The 25,772-nt window shown below is 35.8% G+C and overlaps 1 protein-coding gene across 4 annotated transcripts in view; it reads right to left on the bottom strand.

The window, feature by feature from the left end:
* Window positions 1–25,772, bottom strand: part of NLGN1 (neuroligin 1) — an 837,296-nt gene that overhangs the window by 305,585 nt on the left and 505,939 nt on the right. The window lies entirely within an intron of this gene.

Genomic DNA, 25,772 nt, shown 5'->3' with positions numbered 1-25,772 from the left:
GCCACTGCCTTCGGCTCAGGTCATGATCTCAGGGTCCTGGGATCGAGTCCCGCATCAGGCTCTCTGCTCAGCAGGGAGCCTGCTTCCTCCTTTCTCTCTCTCTGCCTGCCTCTCTGCCTGCTTGTGATCTCTGTCTGTCAAATAAATAAAAAAAAAAAAAATAACTGCATCAGAAAAACAGATATAAATTGAAACAGACCCAGGCAATCCAAAACTGTCCATCATTAATCAGGATATCAACCTAGTCTCATGCCTATTTTGGTAACAATTCTAAAAATTATCAGAACTTGCTTCAGAGAATGACAGTGTCTTTCCTTTTTCTTTTCTTTTTTTTTTTTTAATGAAAATCTTTCTGTAAAACAGTAAGTGCATTTTTTTGTTCACACAAAATTAATCTTGTGGTAAAATGACTTAAATAATGGTAATAAGATTTGGGTAAATATTAGGTAAGAGAACCTAGTACCATAACCTGATATGTGAACATGAATTGCTTTATTTCACAATTACATGATTAAATACAATTAATTGCCTTCTCATATTTTTCAAAGAAATAATTCTAAGCTACTCTGAATTCTAATAAATGCCAGAATAGATAATTAATCATTGAAAGATATGGAAGTTAAAAAGAAATTTTAAGAACCTTAAAAATAATTAAAGTATTTGAAATGTACTTAAGATAAAAAAAATGAAGGGTAACAATAAATACTTATGGTTTTTCTGATGTAATAAACATATGTGCTCTCTGTAACCAAGTCCATGTGATTATAAATATAGTCTTTGCCTTCTAATAAGATGATATGGAATATCCATGCCAGCCACTTGCTTTGTAGCTGATCACTGTACCTATTACAGTACAGAATACTGCATCAGACCTCTTTTGGTTCCAAGCAATATAAATCCAACTCAAACAGGTTTGAACAAAAATAAGGTCATTTATTAGCTGATTTAAAGGAAAATCAAGGGACGCCTGGGTGGCGCAGTTGGTTAAACGACTGCCTCCGGCTCAGGGCGTGATCCTGGAGTCCCGGGATCGAGTCCCACATCAGGCTCCCAGCTCCATGGGGAGTCTGCTTCTCCCTCTGACCTTCTCCTCGCTCATGCTCTCTCTCACTGTCTCTCTCTCTCAAATAAATAAAATAAAATCTTAAAAAAAAAAAATTTAAAAAAAAAAAAAAAAAAAAAGGAAAATCAAGGTTAGCCCCAGATTAAGATCAGGGAGGATTCAAGAATCAAACCAGGTCACAAAAATCCTTGCAGTTCTCCTCTTGTGGACAATCTGACTGCCAACAGCTCTAGGTTTACATTTTTCATCTCAGTGACTCAGTGGAAAAAGTCAGACCAAAGTCTGGGTCTTAGGAGGCTCACTGGCTCTGATAGGGACATGTGCCCATCCTTAAACCTATTTTTGTGGGGTGGAATGGCTAAGTCTGGACCCCATGCCCATCATGGGGTCTGTAGGAAGGAAGTTGCCATGCCTAAAATGTATGGAATGGGAAAGAAGTGCTTTTTCTAATGCACCCCGATGCCCATGCCAAAATAGTGTTATCAGGAAAAGACAGGAAAATCGGGCCAGATACCATATCTGGTGTGATATTAGATGTCCACCACAGTATGCCTTTGTTTACAGACACATGCATGTTCTAATATACTGTGCAGGAATTATCCTGTGGAAGAATTACACAATATGGTTTAACATTAAACTGTGGTGAAATTATGTGAATTTATAAAGACATACACTAAAATGTACAAAATTGCTAGGATATACCATATAGAATATAAAGAATGATACCTGCTCTAAAAAATGTTACATCTCAGGGCACTTGGTTGGCTCAATCATTTATTTAAACGTCTGAATCTTGATTTGGGCTCAGGTCATGATCTCAGTGTGTACAATCAAGCCCCCAGGGTTCCAAGCTGGGTGTAGAGGCTGCTTCGGATCTCTCTCTCTCTCTCCCCCTCTATACTTCCTCCACTCCCCTTCTCTCTCCCTCTCTTTAAAAAAAGGGGGGGGTGGGATTCTGGGTGGCTCAGTTGCCTTCGGCTAGGGGCATGATCCCAAGATCGTGGGATCCAGCCCTGTCTGAGGCTCCCTATTCAGTAGGGAGTCTGCTTCTCCCTCTCCTCCCCGTCCCTTGCACTCTCTCTAGCTATCTCTGGTTCTGTCTCTCAAATAAATAAATAAATAAATAATCTTTTTTAAAAAATTTACTCCATTAGGAAGAGGAAGAGATAAGATCAGCTAGGTTGTCTTCAGTATTATTAATATAACTAATACTGCTAAAAATGCCAAGGAAAAGTCTTAGCTATAGTCTGATTTTAGCAGGCAATATATACAAAGATAAGACTAATTTGATTAAATTGAAAAACTACCACAAATTTTCCAAAGAAAAATTTCCTAATATCTATTTTTTCTAGTTAGATAGAAACACAGTTCCTTTTAAAATCTAATTTTATAAATAATAACATGTTTATTTTTTATTATTTAGGACCACTTAAGAATAAGTTTGAACATGAGTATATTTGTTTAAACTCTCCCTTGCATAAAATATATGTATTTAATAAAATTAAATTTACAACATACACTTAAGCATTCTAGTTCCAGATAATTTTTTAGCCATGAAAAAATATTTTATAGTTTTCGGTAATTATATTTTTATGTCAGCAAATGTTTACCTAAATATTTATAAATGAAGCCAAACAACTTGGCTACATAAAAGTCTTACCATTCATGGAGACAAATTTTTAAGTATTTACCCATTTGTCCCATTTGTTCAATACAGTTTAAAAGTTTAGCATAAATTACTCTGTTAACTATTCTTTGGAGCATTTTACAGACAAGAGAGGAAAACAATAATTTTACTAAATTCCCTTAATTTTCTTAGCTACAAAAAGATATCAAGGCTCAATATAAAGTGGTCATATGGTCCTAACAGTTGTTTTAGCCACAGTAACGACATAACAACTATTTGTATCTTTCCATTGCTAACACTTAATAAGCACTCCACTGAAGCATTTTCCAGGTCTATAAACAGAAATCGCTCTAGAAGCAGATGGCTAAACATCCATCAAAATCAGAAGACAAAATTTATTAAAAGCCACAAAAGTAATTGATCCAGAAATGCAAGACATAATGATTTCCTCCTGACACCTTCAAGTCTAGTAACACTCTGGCAAATCTACTGTAATAAATTCTTATAAATTCTAGTTTTATATAATTTTCATCTTAGGATTATTGCCATGTCACGCTTCGCTTTCAGACACAATATTATACAGATATTCTTTAGTATTTTTTAAGCTGAATGTTTATAGGATGCCTTCATTTTTTAAGACTCGGTTTTACCAACTGAAGACTGTTTCACAATTCATCATATTAAGTCTGAAAGTAGTAAAGACAGGGTTTCAAAAGCACAATTCAGATGCCTCTTTTACCTCAGAGTATATAAATTGACATTTATAGCATTGGCTATTAAGAAGATTTTTCTGAAGACATAAATAAGCAGAGTAGAACTTACAAAATGCCCCAAGTCATATACAAAGATAAATCTTCCTAATTATGTTTTATGTACAGTTTTACTTTTTCCTACCCTGTAGATTGAGAAGTCTTATATTTCTTAAATGTATTATTTGTGCTAGGAAAGAAAAAATGACTAAGGGCTGCATCATACTTAATTAAAGCACCCCCCTTTTGGTAGCCAATTATTAAAATAATTAAGAATACACTCAGGAAAAGTATTTATACCTTGAAGATTTACAACTCTAATAAAATATCTAAAGAATATGTTATCCTTATTTAAAGGGAACTGTACGTCTGGTGAGAATGTGCTAGGAGCTGTTTTTCCAAATGTCAATTTATACTGATTAGCTAATTGTTTAGCTTTAGTACTTTCTGGGTAAGTACCATTTTTTACATGAGTTGACTAAAATTAAAAGAGTGAAGAGAGGTGTCTACACATAGGGCAAATCTTCCCTAGCATATAAAACCATGATTTAAAAATTTTAACAAACTGGGGCACCTGGGTGGCTCAGTGGGTTAAGCCTCTGCCTTCAGCTCAGGTCATGATCTCAGGGTCCTGGGATTGAGCCCCGCATCGGGCTCTCTGCTCAACAGGGAGCCTGCTTCCTCCTCTCTCTCTGCCTGCCTCTCTGCCTACTTGTGATCTCTGTCTGTCAAATAAATAAATAAAATCTTTAAAAAAAAATTAACAAACTGTGTCTTCCATTTTTAAAAAATGTTTTTTTAAAACACATTCATTGTAATTTCCCCCAAATCCCTTTATTTTAGCAGGAATCTCTCTGGGTTGCCACTCCATTTTAATTTACTATAATCTACTAAAACTTCCAGACACAGGATCACTTTAAAATAAAACTTTAGGAAGAATCAGGATGGAAAACATTTTTTTTTTTTCGCATTCGTAAGAATAGGTACTGGGATTTCAGAACAGTTTAAGACAAGTATCACATAAATATTCATGCACCTGTCTGCACCCACCTTTGCCTCCTCTCATGTCACAACCACATAGCTGTCCATCACTCTTCCTACCTATGGAAGATGTTCTCTTCCTTTGTCCTCATCCTATTCCCTTCCACTTTTTCAGGGGCCATTCTTCTCTTAAAACTTAGACTCTGTTCATTTAGTCACCCATATACTCATGATAAGCAAACTGATTTCTCAAACTCAGATCTTTCTTCTGAGTTGCTGGGAAACATTACTACTCCTGGTCTTCTCCACATGTATGTTCTGCAGATACCTCAAAGTCAAATCTTGACACATCAGCAGAACATATGTTGGATAATCTATCACTGTCCATGCAGGAATTATAAAATTAACAACTAACATTTAGTTTCTTATGTGCCTGTGTTACGTGCTTTATCCTCCTTATTTAATTTTCACATCAGCCTCTCAGGTAAATATCCTCATTTTGTAGATGAAATAAGAATCTGAAGAATTCTCTTTTTAACGATATTACTTATTTTTCAGAGAGAGAGAGAGCACAGAAGTAGGCAGTGGGAAAAGCAGGCTCCCCACTGAGCAAGGAGCCTGATGAGGGACTCAGTCCCAGGGTCCTGGGTTCATGGCCTGAGCTGAAGGCAGCCACTTACCCTACTGAGCCACCTGGGCTTCCTAAGAATTTGGAGAATTTAAGCAACATTCCCAGTGCCAACCAACTCTAAGTGGTGGACCTGAGGTTTGAAGATAGGTTTTCCTGAAACAAAATGTGTGCTGAGAGGCAACCTCCATGCTGCCTCCCCATTGTCTCACGGAGCCATCTATGTTGATAACTTTAAAACACATTCACGCATCTCAACTTGAAGACACACATCAGGCATTGAGAGGCAAATGAACATAGTTAAGCGTTTAAACTTTCAGTTGCTTGATTTCTTACCATACCACACTACAACTGAGTAAACTGGTGAAATCATTGCTTTAACTATTCAGATAGGTTGCCTCCCCCATTCCAGTTCACTAGATATCTGCTTGATTCTTTTCATTTAATCCGTATATTCCAAGTGTAGCAGTATGAACATTGAATATCGCACTTAATATATTAACAATAATTATATTACTTACTAATCTATTTTTTAAGCATCCATTCTTTTCATAAATTTGTCTTATAGTAAGCTGAAATAAATTTTAAATCGCCACTCACATTATTTAACGTCTATATTGGATATTGTAAAGCAATTTTAAGTGGGTAATTTGAAGACGTTTTCATAAAATTACTTTTCTTTCATAATAGTCCATATGCAGTACACACTGTGAGAAAAGCATAATAATTAAAAAAATGACATCTATAAAGGTTTACTATGAGGGTTTATTATGTACCATGCTTTGCATTAAATGCTTCATATATACCTTCACAATATAGTAAAAGAGTTAACATACATAAAATACCAAGGACAGTGCCTGGCACACAGTAAGGGCTATATGGATGTTTCTAATATCATGACTGTTCTTACTATTATTCTTATGTGGGAATATATGAATCTTAACAATATGTGAGATGGTTGCTACTGTTATCCACATTATTTAGATAAGTTAAGGCAATTGTCACAGGTCACATGACTTGGGTGCACCATTACAGAGGACCAGGACACCAGACTTTAGGGATTGCTATTCCAAAGACAGCACTGAGCTGCTACCTAAGTCGAGTTTTCCTATCTAAATGGAAGTGAGCGTTAAACATGTGATATCCATTTAAGCTCACCAATGTAAATTTTAAAAAGGATCCGTATTTCACCTGTCATAGTGGTAATGATTGAAGATAATGTGAGTCTCAGTGAGTAGAAGCCTGTGCACAGGTTGAGTTTTTCATTCCTTGCCTGTGGAAGTGTGAGAATAGTTCATCTCTCTGTAGGGCAATTTGTGATAGATATAAAAGATCCAATATGTATACAGCCATCAGTCCAGTAATTCCATGTCTAGGAATCTGCCCTAAAAGACAAGATCCAAGAGACACACAGAGGTAATTTAAACCTAGCAAAAACTGAGAACTAAGCTAAATATCGGTTAATGGTGGATAGGTTAAGTAAATCATTCCAATGCCACGTGGAAGAGTGTGATAAAAATCATCCTGTAAACAATACTTACTGACACGGGAAATGTTCATAACCTATTGTTAAATAAAAATACACGCTACAAAAATATTATACGAAATGCTACCTCTTCTGTGATGAAAACAATAAATACCTCTGTATAGATACACACGTAAATACATATACAACCCTACAAGAGCCCTCACATAACTCACAGAAGGAATGCACCAAAGTATTAAATTGGTTATCTGTGTGGGAGAGTAACAAGTTATTTTGATTTACTGACTATAATTTTTTGAATCGCTTACCTTTCCTTAGACCAAATGAATATTACTTCTATTATTATACAGAAAAAATGTTATTTTTCAAATCGAATGTTACAAAAGGAGAAACATGGAGCGGGCCTTTTCCTATTATGTGAAAGTGGGTCTGTGTGGAAAAGGCTGGTGACATCTCTAAGGAAAGGGACAGATGACACAGACACATAAATATGTACTCAGCATGGGCGTACGGCACCCGGCAAAAATCATATTGTATTTGACTCAAAGTTGCCGTGCCAAGACTCACACTGACAGCCCAGAGATGCTTCCCTTAAGAAGAACAGTCTACTTTCAGAGGGAGACTGCAACTCGTCCTTGTCTTTTCCTTACAAATGCAACATATAGAGTGGAAGACTGACAGCTTGTTAAAAGCTAATTAGGAAGAGAAGGAAAGAAGTAAGCCTTGCGCAACCAAGTGCGTACATTTTTCTCCCTCAATTATGCTGAAGACCAAACCACTCATAAATGCAAGTGGGAAAAAAGTACATTTATATACTGACTGTATCATGTTAATACGTGTTAAGAGTCAAAATCCTGGATTCGGAAAAACAATGTATGTGTAAAATAAACAACTTTTCACTGGCATTGAAAATATGTGCATATTTCTTACAGGGGAAAATGGCATTCCAGCTCATTAAATTATGTCAAGAATCATAGCTAAAACTCAACACAGACTGTCACCGAGCATCACACAAATAATATGGCATGGGCTGGCAGCTGAATACTACAGACTGTGCAAATAATGACAAGGAAAGCCTTTATTCCCAAACCACTTAGTGCAGATTCTAGCCAGCTCTGTACACTCCAGAGGCACTAACATTATGCACAGGGAAATTAGGTTTACACCCACATCAAAAAACGTATTTGTTAGGATTGAGGTGTAGGAGGAAATGCTGCTAGCTGCACAGATGCAACTAACATCGCCAGAGAGAGATTTCTGATCCCTGTTCCCACCACCCCCTCCAGGAGAGCAGAGATCTGATGGAAAATGCCCATCTATTGCAGAATTTCCAAAAGACTGCTGAAATCAAGCAGATGAGGCATAGATCAGAGTCCTTTTATCAGATCACGTTATTGACTTTCAAATCAGGTCAAATGAAGCCAGATTGGATGAAAGCAATCCAATCAAATTTCCATTTAAATCCAGGTAAAGGGGGCTTAAGGATCAAAATTATTCAGAAAGTGGCCTCTGTCTCATTTTCACTTCACCATCAAAGTTTGTCAAATATAAAGTTACCCAGAAAACTCTCAGACAGAGCAACTAAAAGCTTTGGTTAAACTCTTCTCTTTATTATATACTCACTTATACAAACAATGATTACTGAATAACAACTGTGGACAACTATGAATTTGGCATGGTCATTCCTTTCAGGAAGCTAACAATCTAGGAGGATAAACAATAATACAAAACAAATGGCTAAAATACAGTGCCTCAGGGCTCTTGAGTGGCTCAGTCTGTTAAGGGTCTACCTTCTGCTCAGGTCATGATCTCAGGGTCTTGGGATTCAGGCCCATGTTGGGCTCCCTGCTCAGTGGGGAGTCTGCTTCTCTCTCTCCCTCCAACTCTCCTCCCGGGGCACGTTCTGTCTCTCTCAAATAAATAAAGAAAATATTTAAAATAAATAAATAAATACAAATAAATAAAACAAATACAGTGTATCAAGCTGTCAAGCTAGAAAGCACTGGAAAAGAACAATGGACAATCAAATAGCAGGGGGATGATGGAGCAAGGTGAAAGACTGCCTGGCAAGGGACTTTCACAACCTTCCAGCTAAATCTGAATTGATAATAGGAAAACTGAGTGGGATTCGATGGGGGCATCCTCCTTTCTAGCTTGAATTGTATCTCACTCCCACCTTCGCCTTGCCAGCAAACCTCACCCTTGCCCGTGAACACCCTGGGTTTCGGAGAGGGACAGGTGACTGCTAATCTGTCATCCCAGTCAACTTTGGCAGGACCAGAGAAGGCTGTTCCTCCCAGTTTCTCCGTGCAGTCCAACATCGAGCATTAGGAGATGCTGCAGGGAAGGTTTCCATTGATTTCTCACTGCCTATGTAAACAACACTTCAGATAAAAGTTCAATTTTTGTCCTTTTTTAATATGGTATTTTTCTTCCATATGCTCATTCACAATTCATTTTAATTGGACTCAATTTGGAATTATCAAAACTAAAATATGAACATGCATGTTCTTACAAAAACTATTTCCTTCTAAGATGGGGATACAGTGTTTCCTTCCTGGGATATCCATTTAATTCTCCTTGCACAGAGACCCACACATTTCTGTAATATTAACTGGACACTTGAAATGAGGTTTTTAAATACAAAATGATAAAATGTTTCAGTTCCTTATTTCATATTTTGCTTTTTCTAATATTGGCTGGCATATTTATATATGTCTGTCAAAGAGTTGCTTATTATCTACGTTTCCTGTCACTTCTCTTGGAAAATATAAGCAAACATACTTATTACTAATAATGTTAGAAAGAGATTGATTTTCCTCTGTTTTACTACTTAGTGAATAATTCTTTAGCAGCTGCAAAACATTAAATGTTAAGTAGAAATACAACATTGATTTCTGAAGTGGTTCTGGAATAACAAAATGTCACAGCTTCACACTTGGAAAGCTTTGTTGGGCTCTTTAAATGCTGTTCTCACTTTTATAGGCAATAATAGTAGGAGATGTGAAAAAAAAAATAAGATGGTAGGGAAGGAAATTTGCCTGTAAAATACAAAAGCACAGACCACACCCCCTAACCTCAAAAGTTGAATTCCTTCAAAAGCTTAAATTATTCGTTCATTTTCAATTTCTTAAGAGTTCCCTTACAAAGCAGAAGACACAAAATGGTCCCCTACTCAAGGAGGAGCAGATACTCTAAGTACCTAAGGAAGGAAGAACAGCTCCAGTGTAATTGATTGGGATGACCTTTCACTGAAGGTAACTTCTAGCCTCAGGTGTCCTCCTGAGTTGCCTTGTTTTTCTGGTCAGAGCAGAACCTAAAGGAGAGTCTAGTTCTGAGATCCAAAGAAAGAATGCGTCACTCAGCAAGGATTACGTTGTAGTTACAAGAAGTAGAGATATGTATGAGATCCTTTTAAAAGAGTAATAAGGAAGTGGTTCCAAAGGAAAATTGTTTAGGTATTGTATGTCTCTTATTACTGTAAGGGCTACCTATATAGGCTAAACTGTCAGTCCAAAAAGAGAATTAAGAGTAGAAAAAAAATTTTGATCAAATTAATATATGAAAATTTAGTTTTACCACTAACTCCCAGATCTGTATCATTCCTGGTTGTCATGAATACAACTATTTTCGTGGAAGATTAAGTCAGTCATGCAAGATAATATTAGAAGCCGTAATAAAGTACGGGGAACAAAGGGAAACAAGCACAACTCTGCTCTCATAGGCATGAGAGTTTCACATCTCTTTTGATCACCTTTGCTCTCAGTGGATGAAAACATTTTCCTCCCTTCAAATTGGAAAAAACAAAATAAAAAAAGCTATGAAACTAAACCTTGAGCTATAAGCTCATGCACACTTTCAGTAATTATTGGTGCTATTCCAAGATTGGAATATGCTGGAAATACAATAAAATCTGAACCACATGATAATCACCTGAGCTAATCCGAGGTATCTCACGGTCACCTTATAATGGCTACTGGTAGTCGCCCCCGAATAATACACTTCATATTTACATTTTTTAATTTCCGCCTCAAACCAATACCACGAGAATGAGTTTCTCTTTCTGGTGTTACCTTAATGAGTAAATGAAGCAGATGTGACTGAACTTTACCCATCATAGCTCTTGGCTCTAAGAACAGTAGAACAGTCATTACAGGCTGCTAAAAATGCAGGTGTGTTATACATGCATATACATATGTGTGTGTGTGTATATATATATATATACACACACATATATATGTATATTTTATAATTTTATAGGTATAGCTTCCCACCCACCTCCTAGTATTCCTGACCATAATGTTTTCCTGGAAAAATGAGCCAAACCCCAAAACACACTTAGTGGATGAAGAAAGAGCAACAAAATTCTCCAAGTGTGGAACAGCAGGCAGATCTCTCTACCAGTGACAGTGTCTGGAACAATAAACCAGTGTCCCATAGTACCTGGGGGTGTTTGTTGTTCCTGCATAGGATGTAGGATGCTTTTATGATGGATAATACAGGTGTATTCATGACAAAGTGTCAATTAGAAGGTGACGGTGACATCTAATGAATAATGAAATGGTCAAATTGGGAGAGGCAACGTCTAAATAATGCATTGAATGCATAGTCAAATTCTGAATAATCCAAAGATTATTGCAGAAGGACAGTTAGTTCTAACTCCATCTTGTTTTCTCTTGAAACAAACTAAAGAAAAATTGTTTGAGAGCCAAGGACACACAAGTCCCTCGAGACTTTTTAAATCTATCTACCCAATCTATCTATCTACCTACCCATCTACCTACCTACTTACCAAATCTCTATCCATCCATCTAAAGAAGCCCTCAAAAGTCTTTGGATTTTGTTTATTTGAACATCTAGCATAATAATACATTTTGATGTGCTTAATGTAGTGCATGAAGTGAGAGTCATATCCAGTCAACCTTTTAAGCCAATTGTTTTGTTTTAGGCTTCAAACCATGGGGAGGTGGGGGCCAACAGGATGATCTGAGCCGTCATTCAAAAACATTTAGAGATGGCTGATTCTAATTAAGCATATCAACTCTGATGCTTGACTTCAGTGAGACAAAGGGTGCCATCAATTTGATAAGACGCTGCTAAGCAGGGTTTAAAATTAATTCATAATTTCTTTTATGTTTGTCATGTGTTGTGAAAATGAACTGCCATTCAATTTTTCATAAGCCATGCATAAGCAGAAGATTTAATTTTAGGCAGTGTTCTGGAAGGCCTGGGTAGTTTGGGGAGCAAATTATGATTCCATACTGTGATCTTAGTATAATTGGAACAGCAAGCGAAACTTTTTGGCATGCGTATATTGACATTCGCTCTCAGAGTCTATACACATTTAAACAATTAGAGAACTTCCACTGCTTTCTCCCCGTAATTAAACCCTGAAAGCTCCTCCAAAGACCCTTTATCAAACTATACCAAGTGTAACATTTAAAACTTCAAAAACTTTCTGTAATTATGGAAAATGTGGTGAGAACTGTGAAGTCTCAGAAACAGGGAAAGTAAATGGTGACCACTGATGCCATATAGACAGTGTTTGTATAATATAAATACTTATATTATAATATAAATATAATATAAATATTATAATATAATAATACGTATAAGTATTTATATTATACAAATACTGACTATATGGCATTATATTATAATATAAGTATTTATTTTATATGAATACTGACTATATGGCATCAGTGGTCACCATTTACTTGATATCATTATGAATGTATAATAATAAGCAGCTGGCCAGCTTCAAGAACACCTGGTTGGTTAATAATACTCATAGAGATTCAATAATCTTAAACTGTTTATGAGAATTATATGACTATCAAGTGTCATCTGGGGAGAAATTGTGAGGCTACTTTATGAAATCAGGAAATAACAGGGTATTATTGGAAGTTCTCAAGGAATTTCAAATCAGATATTCTTTCTCCCTAGGTACAACTGTTCTCAGATGGGTCAGTTTTCTTCAACCTTATTGGTAGTTGGAGTGAACACTTCATTTTAAAATTTAATTTGTTCAGATAGGCTTTTCAAAATGGAGCATATCAAATCTACAGTTTTAAACTGCTAACAGTTTTAGGACAAAACTCAGGAAAGATAAACTCATGTTGATTGAGATAATGGGTTCCATTATTTCCTCCAAAGAACTAGGTATAATACATACAATAGACCAGAATCTGTAAGATAAAACCATTGGAATGTGAAACTTTTAAAAATGAGTTTTAATTTATTCATAGCTTTGGGGTTTTTTTGGTGTTCCTAGAGCAGTGCTCAAAGCACAAGTTTCAATATATTTTAGTTGATTTCACACAACATGCTTTATGTTTAAGACCAAATAATCATTTTTGAATTGAAGATGCACTGAACCACTTTTAAAGCCCTAAGATAAATATCATCCAACTTCTTTCAGATGATAAAAAAATGACTCGATTGGATGCTTTAGACAGTAGCAAGGTAGAAAACAAGAACCGAAACAACCCAGTAATATTGCAAAGGCGACCAAAGGCCTGTGTCACGATTATTTGGGTAAAAATTCAAAGCATGAATTGAATTCGCCATTAAAAGAAATTTTCAAAAGTTTTTTTTTCATTTTTAATATCATTATAGATAGATAAGAAAAGTGGGTATGAAAGCAAAATGTTAAAAACATTTTTTCTGCCAGCTGGAAACCCTTATGTCTGTTTTGACAATCCTATCACACATATACAGACTGTCACAAAGGGAAAATCTTTCAGTTTCCTCTCAGGAAGATCATTATGAGCCTTTTTTATTGATTGCTTCCTGTGGTATGTATAATCCTCCTTGTGGTTTTGTGCTATCCAGGGAACCTGTTGTGTGTAAACAACCACAGGTGATTAGCGATCAATGAATGATTTTAACCTACAAGAGAAATGCAATAGGACATGGACCTTCATGTTAAGGGCTGTTTAGTTTTCATTCCCTACAGATTTAACTTGATTCTTTTCAGCGGAAGGGAGAAGAACATGGAAAATCAATGTTGCTGGTTGAGACCAACACAGTTGAGCTCTGCTCACCAGAACTGTTAGATAAAACATTTCTAGCTAAAAGTTTAAACTTTATTGTGGACAGTAATTTTTGTCCTATGTGCATATTTGGCATTTTGGGGGTTGCTTTAACAAAATATTCTGGTAATAATTCACGTATATAAGCCCATTTTAAAACCCACAAAATGCTTCTCTACCTTAAAGAACAGTGAGGTAAGGCACAGAGAAGATCCATAGTCAAAGTCATTTAATTGTCAAGGTTAAATAGATGGTAGTTAGATGAAGAACCCTATGACCATGCTGCAATTTAATAGTTTTTGTGGACAAAACTGTTTTATAGTTTTTGTGGACATGTTAGAATCTAAAACTTTTGGAACTTAAAGGGATCCTATATATCACCGACTGTGCAGGAGTTTCCAATATGATCGACCACTGGACTTACCTGGACACTTTTCAAATACAAATATTTCTGGGGTTTTCTTCCAGATATATTCAATCAGAGCCTGTGAAATCCTGGTAACCTGAATTTTTAAAATGCTCTCAGACAGAGATATTAAGATGAAAAAGCAACACATAAAACGGTATGAACAATAAACCTATCTAAGCAAAAATAAAAAATTAAAAGTGCATACTGTATAAATGTTTTTCCATATGCTACACAAATACATAAATATGGTGCATATTTTGGAACACATACAAAAATTATTTACACTAATCCTTTCTTAGAGTAAGGTTTACAGTCTAGTGAGGAAAGAGATTTATCCTATTTATCTTAAAACCTTTTGGTTTGGCTTGAATTTCCCTTATGTTCCCTATCACTTAAAAAAAGGAAATTTAACTTTTAAAATTTGTTCTTTGGGCCATTGCATTGATGAGCTAGGTTTGGGAAACACTAATTCACTCATTTCACCCCAAAATACCCCTGGCTCAGCTGGGAGGTAAAAGTTGCATGGGGTATAGATCACCACCCCTAAGCTCTCTGCTTTTGCACCATATACATCTACCATATATCACTGATGTGAGCTCCTGAGAGGACACTTCTTAGCACCTGTCTTTGTAGGAGTTAGTCAGCCTGGATACAGAATTTAAAAAGGTAAGGGGGGCACCTGGGTGGCTCAGTGGGTTAAGCCTCTGCCTTCGGCTCAGGTCATGATCTCAGGGTCCTGGGATCGAGCCCTTATCGGGCTCTCTGCTCAGCAGGGAGCCTGCTTCCCTTCCTTTCTCTCTGCCTGCCTCTCTGCCTACTTGTGATCTCTGTCCATCAAATAAATAAATAAAATCTTTGGGGAAAAAAAAAAAAAGAGAGAGAGAGGTAGAAGACTTGCCCAATCTAGAAAGTATTTCTTCTAGTCCTCCCGTTAAGCTACAGCACTGGAGAAACAAAGCTAATGATTAATTACTCATTTCGTTCTATTTCTTATAAGCTGGAACAGTGTGCTGATTATTTCCTTCATTGTGCTTCCTTGGTGTTTTATATGTAATAGTAGTTTCAGCCAAAATGGCTAAGTTATACCACAGTAGCAAAGAATTCTAAAATCTCAGTGGCTTAACACAATAAATAAGTATTTTTTGGTTATTATACGTGTCCAATGCAGATCACCAAAAGGACTGCTCATTCTAGTAACTTGGCCCCGGTGGCTGAGATCCTATGAGGAACACATGCTTCAGTGCTCAGTCTGACATGGGAGGGCAGGGACTGTGGTCTCTGGCTCTTACATTTTCTCCTATAGGGAGACAATTTTGCTTACATTTAATTAGTTAAAACTATTCATGTGGCCACACCTAACCTCATGGGTCTGGGGAATGTAATTCTACTCTGAACTTAGAACCAGAATTCTTATGAACCTCAATTGTGACTACTCAATTACAATCAGAATCGTATGCTTTTTTTCTTTTTCTTTTTTTTTTTTCCTGTTTGCCATGCTAGAAAGCCAGCTCCCTGAGACAAGCATCTTCTTTTAATCATCATTATATCCCAGTGTTTGACAATTAATAGGTGCTCAATAAATATTTGATAACTTAATGACTGATTTATGTTTGTTTTCAGTGTTATTTACCTAATACTAACCCTAGAAGGGTTATATATATACATATATACAGTTTTATTAGAAGGGCTACTTTTAACATCAGAGCAACTGTATCATTGGATCACATCTATAAAAATTATATTTCAAATTTTGAAATGTTAACAGAGCAGTTAGTAATAACTTGTAAAATGTAAGCACTGACATATATGTTCTTAATTGACTAGAGTAACTGCTTCAAATTATTTAATGAAAGACATTTGCCCCTCTACCCTATCTTGGGCTAAACACACTTTGACAATACCCCAACACTACAGAAATATAAATAAATACAGATGAAATAAAATTGTTTATCAAGCATATAGTAACTTTTAGTGGTTCATCTCTAGCAATTGCTTATTAAGGGATATGGCATAGATAAGAGAAGTCACAGATTATTTGCTTTCTCCTGTATACTAGCCCTATCTTTTTTTGCATTCTAATTCATTAAAAAAAAAACCCTCATAACTTTGGATGTTTAATCCTCAGTAGTAATAAACCACTTGCAATATAAAAATCTGATCAAGGTATGCCTGCTCTTTGTAATATCATTACTGAAAACTTGTGGATTCTGATAAATCATGTCTCCCAATATAAGCCACTATTGAAGTTCATAAAGTCTATTGATTTTTGTCCTGTGAGCCAGAATCTTTGCCTCATTGTACATATCTCAATATCCCTCACTGGTGGGTGAATGATTTCATAAACTCAGTAGTCCGGAATTCAGTTTATAATTAAAAAACAAAACAAAAGGCACCTGAGTAGCTAATGTAGTCACAGTCCATTAAATGAAGATTATGTATTCATAACTAATAGCTTATGTCCTTACTTAGAGTCAATGTATCCTAAATTTGCTCCTATCTCTAACTATTTCAATGGTGTTGGCTCATTATATGGTCTGGGAGCTGTATTATGGAATCAGAGGAAGCAGATGGAAAAGGAATAAAGAAAGTTATTAGTTCCATAATCTGAATGCTTATCTTACAAGTTAATTCATAAAACTTGCATTATGTTTCTATGCATGTCCCTGGGTTCACATGAGTTTGATTTTACATGATTTTACATGCTACTGCAATTAAGGAAAAAAGAAAACATTTTATTTTCTATTCCATTTTAAACAATGAAATGCATTAATTCAGGACAGATCTAGTAAAACTAGAGTCACTTCAAAATCTTGTAATTTGCTAATATACTCACTAACATATGATGGTGAATGCTGAAGCAAGAGTACCAATGTATAAATGAAAACCTGAGGCAAGAGTCTTTATTTCCAGGCTGCCATGCTGTAACCATTGTGATACAACAAAACAAGCCTCGTAAAAAAATGACAGACTCAATATACTAAGTCACGAAAGCTTATGCAATTGTTGTTTTAAGATTCTTTCTTCAATCTTATGAGACCCTTTCAACTGAGAATTTCAATTTAAGATTTGTGAAAATGCTGCAGTGAGCTACAATAACAATGTCCATGGGTTGCCATCTGCCATTATAATTCTGGTCATCCACACACATTCAAAATAGTGTCACCATGCTTAGACGTAATTACCCTTATAATGCCAGAATAAATGAGAGAAATAATTTTTATAGTGTTTATTAACCTGAAATCTCTAAACTCATGGTGTAGGAACCTGAAATAATGCAAATTAAACACACTGTCATAAACATGAAATGCATGGTACTTATCAGGAAGTGTAGGAGGTAGACACCTATATGGCCATGCTTAAGATGAAAAATGGTACCCTTAAGGAGAAAGCAAATGTAGAGACTGAATTTACAAAAGCAGAATAAATGAATGAAACATATAAAAACAATACAAAATCCAGCCACTCACTCCTAGCCTACTTTGTGACAGCGGTAATACATGATTCTAGATCTAGCTTTTGCTTTAAGATGTCAGAGAGCCCACCCAGCATTTGAGCAGACAAGGAGAAGAGGACTAAAATGCATTTGCTATCTATTACAAAGCTGAAATATTATGTTTTTATCCTCAGAACTCGATTCATTATTACATTTATACTTCACAACAACCTATGAAGTTGGTATAATTACCCCCATTCACTGTATTAATCAGATTAAATATTGTACACAAGGATTTGAATCAAAGTTCATATTCTTTTGATTATAACATATAGCCTGAGGGAAAGCAACTTATTTTCTTTAAAAAAAAAAAAGAGATTTCCAGAACCTTCCTTTCAACAGAGGCCTCTGTTTAGAAAATTCACTTACAGGAAAATGTCCTTGTTTTAACTGTTTAATCATCTTGATAGCTGAAGTTACCAACTTTACTGATATAATGAATACTCCAGGCCTTGAGGGAGACCTGATAAAAGTAAATGAACAGGGGTTCGCTTTCTGGAGAAAAGGGTAACAGTTGTCTTTCACATTGGTAGTATTTTGAAAACTTAAAAATCATTGTCTTAGATTAGGGTTTGGCAATTTTTTATTGTGTAAGTCCAAATACTAAACGTTGTTGGCTTTGAGGGCCACGGGGTTTCTTTTCAACTACTCAATGCTGCCCTTCTAGCGTCAGAGCACCCATATGCAATAATTAAATGAATAAATATTTCTGTGTCCCATTAGAAGTTAGTATATAAACACTGAAACTTGAATTTCATATAATTTTTACATGTCTTAAAATATTCTTTTGATTTTTTTTCAACCATATAAAAATGTAAAAAGTGTTCTCAGTTTGAGGGCCATACAAAAGAAGGCAGCCTCTAGACTTGACCTATAGGGTGGCTTTTCCTGATCCTTATCATGATGGTCCTACTCTTAAAAAAATAAATCTGGGGGCGCCTGGGTGGCTCAGTGGGTTAAGCCTCTGCCTTCGGCTCAAGTCATGATCTCAGGGTCCTGGGATGGAGCCCTTATCGGGCTCTCTGCTCAGCAGGGAGCCTGCTTCCTCCTCTCTCTCTGGCTGCCTCTCTGCCGGCTTGTGATCACTCTCTCTGTCAAACAAATAAATAAAATCTTAAAAAAAAAAAAAAAAAAAGTTTAAAATAAATAAATAAATCTGCAGCAGAGACCACCTTGCACACTTTATGTACCTGCTAATGGCAAGTGAAAATCATAAACATTTGAAAAAGATAAGATAAAAAAGAGGAAACTATTCTTCTAGAGGGTTAATAGTAATGTGGAAACCCAAAAATCTTTACGAAGTAAACGACAATTTTGCACAACAGAATCAATATCTAGGAGAAGTTTTGGCAACTAGTTCAATGTTTTCCCTGAGGTATTACTCTTAAAAATATGCTTAAGAAATTTTAACTTGCTCAGAATAGAATTTGCTAAAGGCTTTACATTGTCTGGGGGGATTAATAAGTCTTTGGAGTCTAAAACTCTGCTTTAGAAAAAAACATAAATAAAAATAAATAAAAATCTGCATTAGTCATAACCTTCCTGCATAGTATAATTCAATATTTTCTTTTAGTCTACAAACTCTAATAATTTTTTGTGTTCTGGTTACTAAAACAAACAAACAAACAAACAAACAAAAACAAGAAACCAAAAAAATCCCCATTGCTTTGAAGACTAAAAGCTGGTTTAAAAAGATTTAAACACATATTACAAATACCCAAAACAAAATCTCAAACAAACTAATTGCTCTATCCAAAATCTAGTTTCTGGTTTTAATAAGATTTTTTTTTTTTTTGGTCTGAATCAATTTAATGAAAAGTGTGTGTGTGTGTTTCTGTGCATGTGCACACTTACACATGGAAGCACTATGTAAACTCCATACTCTCAAAACAAATAGAACCTGCATCTTTGAACTTCAAGGGACTAGAACTTGGCTGACTTTGTGGAAGAGTGGCATTATTGGATTTTTCATTTCTCCTGGGTTCCAATAAAACTAGCATCTATTGACCTTTAGGGCAGGTACAAAAATCCATATTTTCATGCTGGACTGCATAAAGGAAAAGTTTTAGATTAGACTTCTACTATTGATTCTTGTCCCAAAATTTTAACTAAGATTCCATTCTCTCATTCACTAAGTAGCAGCTAAACCCCATCTCTGATTTCTTTGCTATCTGACTTTAGGCAAGTTTCTTGAGTTTTTTAAGCCTTGGATCATAGAACTGTAAATTAGCTGATATGGGCAAGATCATGAAAGACTTGTGTGTTAGAGAAATGTTCAGATTTGATGCCAAATGATGAGGCATTGGGATTAAAGAGGAAAAAACTCCAGAGCTTTTAAAGGAAGGGACTTTAGCCCAGAGTTTAAGAGCAATGGCTAGTCTGAAAAATTAGCTTTGCTTATGAATAAGGTCTAGGATAGACCACATAACCATTAAGCCTCACTTTTTCATCTGTATATTGGAAATAACAGTATATGCCTCACAAGGTTGCTATGAGCAATGAAATCCTGAAAATAAAATTTACTTAGGAAAGGGACCAGCAATGAGCCTTTAACTAAGTGTTGACTCTTTCACTGGAAAACTTAAAATAGGCACGCATAATCTCTTATCTCTTTAAAGAGCTATTCCTAAATTTTTAAATCAACCTCATCAGATAATTAGATATGACATGTTGGTGGCAAATTACATTTAGTAATTCCACGGGTTTAGCAGTTTAGTTCCTCCACCCTTCCTGAGATTTGATCTTTACCTAACGGTTAATTTTGTGATCAAGACTGACCCATTAAGAGATTTTCTGAGGAAAAAAAAAAATTGAGAATGCTGATTAAAATCAAGAAAATTGTAACTTATTTATAGAGTGTGTTTTTCCAGGGTATAAAAGATTAGGGGGAAATCTTAATTACTGGGAATAAAGATAAAGTGTACATGTGATCTCTGCTACAGAAAAGAGCTAAACAGCCCAATGAGAAGTGAATAGTTGCTCAAAGTAATTCTTATCCTTCATTAAAAAACAAAAAACCTTTTGAGCTTTATCATAATATTAACGCAACTTATAGTTAGCATGTCATCAATAAAAATATTTGCTTATAATTCAAATGCATATCTTTACCATTCACATAGCTATTAACTTTTTCTGGCAACCCCTTCATAAAACCACGAAGTAGAATGAGCAACTTCAGTATTCAATGTTTTATTTCTCTGCCACAGAATATAAAACACCTCAACCTTTTCCTTCATGATTCTCATAAACTGTTAGATGTCATTTGAAACTGTTCTTTATATATAGTTGCTTTACTTGTGTACATGTTTTTTCTCTAAGGATATTATAAGGCCTTGGAAAACGGTCCAGTGTTTTTTGCACCTTCCTTAATATTGAGAGCAGTGTTGTGCATTGTTTAGCTGTTAAACATTTCTCCTTCAGCGTATAAAATATTTGTTTATTCTACTGTTCTTAGCAATACATCCTTACTCGATTACAATATATACTTATAAAAAAGGACCGTGATCTGACAAATATCTTAAGAGAAAGAAAATCTATCAGAAGCAAACTGAGCCTTTGAGATTTGGTGAAATATCTGAGATTAACATTTATGGATTGCAGTGAGAGTTTGCTTGATGTTATTCAGAACACAGAAATAATCTAGTCACTGCCTAATGGGATTTGTGTCTACATTAAGGGAAAGTAAATAATATATCACAAGAAAGCTCAGTTGATTTATCTGATAGTCATTATCATCTCATCATACGTTTCTGAAAGAGGAAATAGAAAAGGCCAGAAGGAGCAATAACTAATTATATTAAATCTGACTCCTCTTAAAGTGCTTGGCGTTCTCCTAAGCACCAGTAGGTCCGAATCACTTGTAATTTTATGGCAAGTAAAATAAACTGTCTCAAATGCCTGCTTTTTTCATTCATCATCCAAGATAGCTATTTTTCTACCCCTTCTTATCACTTCCTTTCCAATGCCCTCTCTCTAGAATCCCCAACTGTAGTCATCAAACTCCCTTAATGCACAGTTCCTTTTAACTTCTGGCCTTACCCAAAATGTGGGTTTTTGTAAATTGTTCTGCTAGCGAGCCTCATTTTTATCTAAATTGCAAGGCACGTCCCTTCTCTCCACAGTGCGGCATCCCAACAGTCACTTTCCTGTGCCCCTTTCTCGTGCCATTTACTGAGTTTCTGAAGACTTCACCATCTCATCTGTGGTCCTTTCTAGTCTAAGTTCTATAATTGCCCTGGATGACTCCAATGTCCTTCTGAACATTTAAATGTGTTCCTTCTCATGTTTTTGACCATTGGTTTTTACGTGTTCCATTCAATCACTCAGCGACTTCCAAGATACCATTATTTTGCTCATACCTGGTACTGCTCCTACAGGTCCCTGGGCTCCCTGATCTTCCTTGCCACCTGTCCTTCTGAAGATTTTGTTGTTTGGGACTTTCTGTGATTCTCTGAGTGTCCTCCCAATATATTGCACCGTCACCCATCACACCAGCCACCTTGACGCTCAAGTTAATTTTCCTTGCCTCCGTGTGGCTTATACCAAAAGAAACTTAACAGATACTCCCACACTTACACATAAGTTAAAGTTACAACACAGCAGCTCCCTGAGGCACCCAGTGCCTGGCATGAGTCACATGTACCTGACTCATCCTGCATGTACATCAGTCATTCCCTGGTCCTCAGCCAGTTACCCAGACAGACAGCCTTCAAGAGGGCTAAACTCATTCATTCTCTTTAGCCTGGAAGAAATGTGAGGAAACCATCATTCAAATCACAGTGAATGGAGAAAAAAAAAAAAACATTTTAGGAATTCCACCCATTTAGCAGTTTAGCTCCTCCACCCACTACCCCCCACATCCCCAAAGAATCTGTTCGCACACACAAACTTCAGTCACTGTGGCTGATGTTACTGTCTCAACGGTTTCCCTGAACAGTAATATTGCCACTGTTTTGTCTTTCTATTCTTCTCCCAGATTTAATTTGTAGAAAAATCTGATCACACTTTTTAAATAATAGGCACTTTCCTTTTCTCTCACAGATCGCCGAGTTGAGGATGAGTTCATTTTCTGACTGGATATAACTCATTGCTCTCCAGTATACTGGAATTAATCAAAATATAACAACATATTTTCCCTATACATACATAGTTAAGTAATAAATAAGAAAAAATGATATAGAAAGAGGAGTTATAGCCCAATTTGTTTCTTATGAATCAACTTTAAAAAAAATATTAAGAACTAACCTATTGCCACAACAACATAAATCAATTTGAAATATTACCACTTTTTGCCTGATAACAGTAGGAATAGAAAAACTCATTACAAATAACTGGATAAATATAAGCAAGTAACTTATCTAATATCTACCCTATATACATGCCCACATGCTTACCCAAACACAAACACACTAAAAAACAGAACAAAACAAAAGAAAGCAAAACAAAATCTGCCTTCATGTAACAGAAACCAAATCTTCCATTTGCTCAGGTGAAGAAACCTGGAGTTACCCTGACCCTGTTTTTTGGTTTTCTTTTTACTTCTTTTCCATTTCCTGTCACATCACTCATCCAAAGTATGAACAGAATATTTTGGCAGAAATTTCAAAGATATCTAGAATCCTAGTACTTCTCACTATTTCAGCGTTACTACCCTTCTTCAATCTAACATCTTTTCCCACTTGAATTATTACAACAATTTCTTAACTGGTTACCTAACTCTTCCACAAAGAAGGCAGACTGAATCTGTTAAAATATGTCAGGTCTTGTCACATGTCCTTTCAAAACTCTCTCTTTCTTCTACTCATGCACAGTAAAAGGTAAAATTCTTCAGTGACCTAAAAGTCCCAATGATATTTGGCCTCCTATTCTTTGATCCTTTTCTACCTACTCTTTTCCTCATTCACTTCTTTCTAGCCCCTCAGGAGGGAGTGATGTTCCTCACACACCAGGAATATACTTCTGCTGCAGGACCTTTGCATTTGCTGTTTTCTCTGCCTGGAATGCTCTTTCCTAGGTATCCACAAGACTTGCTCACTCACTTACTTCAAATTATGTCTTTAAATATTTCCATATGGAATTCTTCCATGGCCAGTCTATTTTGAAAATACTGTACCCAGCTCCCCTCTTCTACTTCTATCACCCTCCATACTCCCTATTCCACTTCTATGCTCTATTTCTTCCAACCCACTTCCCACCTATAACAAATTTAATCTGCTCTGTAGTTATTATGTTAGCATCTTGACATTCTTTAAATAAAACATTGGTTCTACGCAGGTGGGTTTATTTTGTTTGTTTTGTTTGTTGTTTTGCCTTGAGCCTCCAGAATGATGCGTGGGATATAATCGGCTCTCATTTAATATTTATTGATCAAGTATTTGGATTCATTTATTAATTCATCTTTTATAAGAGAATAGAGGCAATGAATGTAAAAGTGTCAGTATAAATAAGCAATCACAGAGACTGGAACTACATTCCACAAGTATACTGAAATGAATACTAGGAAATTATAACAATGGACAGTTTCATGGTGCTTTACAAATACACACTCTCCTTAACAAAAGCATGTGAGTGAGGAGCAGCATTATTTTCATTTTACAGGTAGGAAACAGCATCACAGAGCTCAGTGACTTACTATAGGACACACAGATTTTAAGAAGCAGGCTACCTTGAGTGTTTGAACAGTGCTATTTCCAGGATACTACATGTCATTACCTCTTCTACAGGAACTCTCCAGACCTTCAAACCATCTCCCCAATTTATATGGTGATAGCATGCTTAAAAAACACTGTTACTTTCTTTATGAAGATTGGATAGCAGAGGCACCCGGATGGATATGACGATTGAATTAAATCACCATTTTCTTAATTCATAGTTTGGAGTACAAAAGGCATGGTCTAAACTTTATCCTCCTTTCTTTGATTATCTCATTCTATCCTGCTTCCTTAGCTGAGGTAGAATAGCTATTCACTGACTTGTATTACATTACCTTAAGTACTTAAATTTTATTTTCAATGAAACCCTGTTTAATGAATATTTATGAGTATGTCCCTGCAGTGTTCATTCAATGTGTAGACTTCCTTTCACAGCAGGCTGCAGTTTTACATTTTGCTTTTTATTGCTAAAATGGTAGCCATACAAATCGACATCAGTTAAGAAATATGAAAATAACAGTTCCTCCTCTAACTGGAACATTTCCACCAGAATCACCCAGTGCAGCACTGATGGTGCTCCAAAATAATAAATAATAATAATTAGAATAATCAGCCCCAACCTGAAGTAATATGCAATTTACATTTTTGATAGATGACATTGAAGCATGCATCTCCCAGGAGGAGCAGAGTTTCCTAGCGAAAACATTCATCATTTCTAAAAGCATCAAGTGCAGATGCTGGGGTAGATAGTCTCTTCTCACCATGAAAGCACCTACTAGTTCTTTTGCCATCAGGTGTCATCTGGGGGAGTTCTAGGGAGGAATTAATTTGAAAGAGCTTATCAGATAGACATACACTTTGATAAAAAGATTTGCTCCTCCCAGAAGAGGAAATTTTAAGTTGCTCTTTTTTTTTCTTGTCTTTTTGTAAATGACAGTGATCATCTATAAAATATTCCATTATAACTGCAGAATCAAAAGTCACATAATTCCCATCCACTCAGCAAAAGGTAACTCGAATTAAAACTCTCAGTGGGTGGTCTGACATCTGATACTGTGTGGGCAAATCTGACAACCTGCCATATACTTTTGAATTCCTTTAAGGTGAACATACAACTTAGCTGGTAATTTGCAAGAAAGAAGGAATATGCAGGAGTGTAAAATAAATGACACCAACCATATGGTGCTCAGATTGTAAACCCCTGATGACAAGAAGATAGCTGATCATCTCGCAACTGTTACAAGTTTTTCTTTTATCTGAAGCCATTGTGAGCCACTGAATTATGCAAGGAGCAGTTTGCTCCTCTCAAATCAGAGAAAAAGCAAGAACTTCATGGAACTTTTGTGCATGAAACATGGAGTAAGTGGAATGTATCTAATTTGCCAACTTGATATAAGATCTCTGGTTTGGGTATATAGAACTTGACTTTCACAAGAAAATCTACAAGTTCTTTAATACAAAATTCTATAGGAATAAGATTTATAATAATAGTTGACCTCTTCTTTTAAAATTGTATTTCTCTCAAAAGTTACTATACATTATATATTGTGCGTACCTCTAAATGCCACTCCACTGATGGTAGAGAGAGAGGAACAACAAAACAAAATAACTATGAAGTTGAAAATTAAGGCAAAAATCTTCCTATTATCTGT

The sequence above is a fragment of the Neovison vison genome, chromosome 6 (genome assembly GCF_020171115.1).
Source record: "Neovison vison isolate M4711 chromosome 6, ASM_NN_V1, whole genome shotgun sequence".
Lineage (NCBI taxonomy): Eukaryota > Metazoa > Chordata > Mammalia > Carnivora > Mustelidae > Neogale > Neogale vison.
This window is presented reverse-complemented; position numbering and strand designations above follow the sequence as displayed.